The sequence below is a fragment of the Octopus bimaculoides genome, chromosome 18 (assembly GCF_046866305.1).
Source record: "Octopus bimaculoides isolate indiv1 chromosome 18, ASM4686630v1, whole genome shotgun sequence".
Lineage (NCBI taxonomy): Eukaryota > Metazoa > Mollusca > Cephalopoda > Octopoda > Octopodidae > Octopus > Octopus bimaculoides.
In genome coordinates this window covers 1,603,337-1,608,336 of record NC_142945.1, presented here as the reverse complement: position 1 = coordinate 1,608,336, position 5,000 = coordinate 1,603,337, and the positions used below count along the sequence as shown (strand labels likewise).

The 5,000-nt window shown below is 35.4% G+C and overlaps 1 protein-coding gene across 7 annotated transcripts in view; it reads left to right on the top strand.

Annotated features, from left to right (window-relative positions):
• The first annotated feature begins 1,117 nt into the window (after window positions 1–1,117).
• The window catches only part of LOC128249915 (uncharacterized), a 58,416-nt gene continuing 54,533 nt past the window's right edge, over window positions 1,118–5,000 (top strand). For 5 of the 7 annotated variants that reach the window (XR_016244901.1, XR_016244902.1, XM_089365585.1 and 2 more), the window contains exon 1: window positions 4,365–5,000. This exon is cut by the window's right edge and continues 518 nt beyond it. The gene's annotated coding sequence lies outside the window, so the exon portion shown is untranslated. Of the gene's footprint in view, window positions 1,273–4,364 lie in introns of those variants that run through there. The other 2 variants (XM_089365588.1, XM_089365586.1) reach the window with 2 other exon arrangements.

The following is a 5,000-nucleotide window of genomic DNA, read 5'->3' as shown; positions in this document are numbered from 1 at the left end:
AAGTGTACATACATACATACACATATAATGTATATACATATATACATACCCCACACCACCACATATATGTATATATATTCCAGTGACAAGTCCGTAATAAAAGAGGCTGTATCTGGCCACTTAGATTAAGGTATTTACAGGTAGGTCAGAGTAAATAAATTATTTAGTCCATAACCGTCGTTAGTCTCACAAAATATATTGTTTCGCTTTTGGCTGATCGGGAACTAAGAAACAAGATTTAAAAAAGTTAATCTATTTATACGAATTATCTAATTATTTAAATTAGCTCTTCCTGAATTTTGTATATTAGTTCCCGATGAGCCACAGGTGAAACAGAATATATTTTGTTGGGCTAACGACCATAGATTACGCACGCACAAACACGCGCGCACAAACACAATCGCATACACACACACACACACACACACACACACACACACACACACACACACACACACATACGTACACATATGCCAGTGTGAGCAAATTATATATATATAGATATATATATATGTATGTATACGTGTACATGTATATGTATGTGTACACACGCACACATATATATATGTACGCACACACACACTTCATTTACTCTAATGTTCATCTCAATTTCTTTTACAGTTTCTTGTCTTTCTCTTTGTTTACATTAGTGATGGCCACATCACTCTTCTCACTCATTCTATGAATTGATCAACATATGAGGGTAGACATGCGGACACATTTACACACACACGCACACACATACACACACACATATATACAGGTATATGTATTATATATATCATATATATATATATGTAATATATATGTATATTCTATTTTTCATACATATATGTGTTTGTGTATTGAGCGTGTACATACATATTTATATATGTATACATGGAGATATATATATGTCTGTCCGTAGACATATATATATAGATAGATAGATATAGATATGAACATGCTTGTATATATGTATGTATGTATGTACTTACGTATGTAACGAACATAGGCTTACAGTACATGCTTATTTAGTCTACAGGCACAGATATCGATCTAGGAAAACAAAAGCTATGACATTTGCACAAATACAAAACATATAAGTGTGTTTGTGTTTTGTTGTGTGTGTGTGTGTGTGTGTGTGTGTGTGTGTGTGTGTTGTGGGGGTGGTGCAAATATACAAATATAAATATATGTAAAAAATCCGAAAGACAAACGGACGTAAATGAGAACATTTCCAAAGAAGGATCATCCAATTGTGTTGCAAGTCTATAACAATAACATCATCAGGTTAGTTTTGACGCTACACACACAAAAAAAGAACAATACAACTCGTTTTCCACCGACCAAACATATTTGTCGGCCATGTTTGCTTTCGTTTTCCTTCGACACAAATTTTGTTTGAAAAGATAGGGAATTAAGAGTGTTGACATTAGCAAATTTGTGTTTTCTTGTTAAATGTGATACCAGCTCTCACTTTCGATGCTTTTTCTATTCAACTTGATGAAATTTTTTTCATCACTTTCTATGATATATTTGCATATGTTATTGGTTATAGCTATACACACCGCCATTTTCCTAGGAAAATATTTGTACTGGAGGAAAAAAACAACATCGATATGTTTTTTTCTTTGTATCTGATTGGCTTTTTATTATTTCTTTTTGGGGTTTTCTTTGTCCTGTCTGTCCTGGTTTCTCTACCATTCTATTCCTCTCTTTCTCTGTCTCTCAGTCTATGTATGCATGTATGCATGTATGTATGTATGTATATATGTATGTATGTATGTATTCATGTATGTGTATGTATGTATATATTTATGCATACGTGCATGTATGTATGTGTGTATTTATGTCGGTAATTATTATAATGTATATATATATATATATATATATATATATATATATATATATATATATATGTGTGTGTGTGTGTGTGTGTGTGTGTGTGTGTGTGTGTATGTATGTATATATATATATAAATTGATTTAAAAAAACGGAGAAAAAAGACAAGAAAAAACAACAACCCGAGCCTGTGGTACTTGCAAAGTATTAATAAGACGCTCAAGGAAGGAAAGAAAGGGTGTTTTACGTTTCGAGCAAAGCTCTTCTTCAGGAACAGGAGACAGAGGAATATATTGATAGGAAGGACAACAAAAGAAGGAAAGAGACCTCCATATTATGTAAATAGAGGAATTTATCTGTAAAATATGTGACACTCGGCGAGAAATGGAAGAAAATTTGTAGAGAGATGAAAAAAAACAACAACATAATAATAATAACATCGAAAAATACCTTAGGAATGAGAACCTAGGTTTGAAATTTCCCCAAGACACCTGATGAAGGCTGAAGGGTATACCAGCCGAAACGTTGTGTTAACAACAAACAAGATGAGGACAAATATCCGTCAAATGTAAATAATGTAAATAATGAAACAACAGTAATAATACGATAAAGAATATCAAATGTATAGAGAACAACAATAGCTACTACTACTACTACTACTACTACTACAGAAATGACAACAAGCACAGTTGCACTAACAACTAAAATAACACCAGGAACTGGGACATCCGCGGTCATGTCAACAACATTAACGACAACGGCAACAACAACAGCAACAACAACAACAACAACAATTGCAATAGCAGTGTGAAAAGCAGTAATTATGCAACATTATGATTGTGATCAATTAAAAGAAATATCTGTTTTGTGCCTGAAGATAAACCATTAGCGCCATCTGTTGGATGAATCAATACAGTAGTTTATATATCAATAGGAATCCGCCTCATTTCTGAACGGGGACGGTCGGGTGGGTGACAAAAAAAAGCGTCAATTCCTCTAGCGCCATTTTGAATGAATGAATATGTTCTTGGATTTCTGTAGAGTGGGTCGTTGTTTAACTCCGAGTCGGTCCTGGTTAAGCAGAGAGAGAGAGAGAGAGAGAGAGAGAGAGGAGGAAGAGGAAGATAGTGAGAAAGAGAGAGAGAGAGAGAGAGAGAGAGAGAGAGAGGGGGGAGGAAGAGGAAGATAGTGAGAAAGAGAGAGAGAGAGAAGTAGAGCGCGAGAAAGAGAGAGAGGTAGAGAGAGTTGGTCAAAAATGTCAATTGTAATGATGAATATATTCATATAATTCTGTAATTTCAGTTGTAGTTTAGCCCTGAGTAGGTCCTGAATAGGCAGAGAGGAAGAGGAAGAAAGACAGTGAGAGACTGGAGAGAGAGAGAGAGAGAGAGAGAGAGAGAGAGAGAGAGAGAGAGAGATAGAGAGAGAGAGATGGAGAGAGAGTGACAGTCAGATAGACAGACAGACGGATATGTAGACGGACAGGCAGGCAGACGTACGGGCGGTTAGACAAACCAGACTGACAGACGGTTATAGAAACAAGCAGAGATGGTCAGAGGCATTCCAGCCGTGGCTGCCATGTCCTTTTCCTTTTGAGCATAGGGTTACCTAAACTCTAATTGAATACAGTAGGACATGGTGTCGGAGAATTCTGGCTAAACAACAACAACAACAATAAGAAACAAAGAAACAACTAAACGTAGAAGCTAAGGAAATAAAACTGAGACAAGGAAAAAGAACATCAAAACTATTAGCTGAGTATAATTGGATGTATCAACCGGCTTATCCGATTAAACTGCAAAACATATTAGCTGCAATGGCGCGTGATATCCGCTGAGATTAACAGTAATTTACTATCGGTCTCTTTCTCTCTCTCTCTCTCTCTACTCTCTCTCCCCCTCTCTACTCTCTCTCTCTCTCTCTCTCTCTCTCTCTCTCTCTCTCTCTCTCCATAACGTATTATCATTTGGAATAAGGATGTTGCCGTATTAGTGGAAATGCCAAGCTTGACATTAAGCGCAATGTGTCACATCTTAACTAGTCCTTAAAATAAAGTAATAATAATAATAATAATAATAATAATAATAATAATAATAATAATAATGATGATGATGATGATGATGATGAAGATGATGATGATGGTGGTGGTGGTGATGATGGTGATGATGATGATGATTGTAATAAAGTTATAATTTTAGAAAATGAAACTGTTCAAACGTTCAATAGGCGTTTGGATTAAAAAAAAAAAAACTATAACGAAAACGATGCAGACAGATGTTTTTAAGGGAAAAAAAGAAAAAAACCCAAAAAGTCAGTATTTTTCTTGACGGTTATTTAGTTTATATATATATATATATATATTTATGTATGTTCTTTATGAGAAAAGAGTGCGCATCAGTGCGCATGTGTGTGTATGGGGGGAATATGTATGATACGTGTGAATATGCGAACATGTTGATGTAGTTGTTGCATTTGTTGCATTCTCTCTCTCTCTCTCTCTCTCTCTCCCTCCCCCCCTCTCTCTCTCTCTCTCCACAGGATATGCTATCAATTTAGAACGATGGTTTAATGCATTGTGTCTCTAGCCATAAATCTAATGAGTTTCTTTCTTCCCAGAATGCACAGCGACTCGATGACGCATCACTTTGAGTGGGACAGCTGGCTCTAACCGACATGTTTAACTTTGTGCTTTCTTTCTTTTGTTTTGTTTTTAGTTAGAAAGTTTCTGTTGTTGCTGTAAAATTCTTAAACCCATTCTAAAGCTAAAATGACTCTTCTACCACCTTACTCCGTCTCTATGAGGAACATATTTTATCCAATGCCATGACTGCTGTGCCAACTGGGAGGAACACAAGAACAGATTTCGACCAGAAAGATAAGGGTTTTAATAAAACAAAACAAACGCAACACCAACTTGTAATCAATCTTCGAAGAATCGATATTCCCATGATTAGCTTGGCATATATACCGGCATATCCCTTACTCAAACACACACACACACATACGTACATACGCACATAGTACATACGTACATTCTCTTTCTTTCTTTCTTTCTTTTTTTTTTCTTTCTTTCTTTATTTCTTTATGTATGTATGTATGTATGCATGTATATAAACACACGTGCACTTTCACTAAATTTACACATATTTTCACCGTATCATAAATACGTACATGTA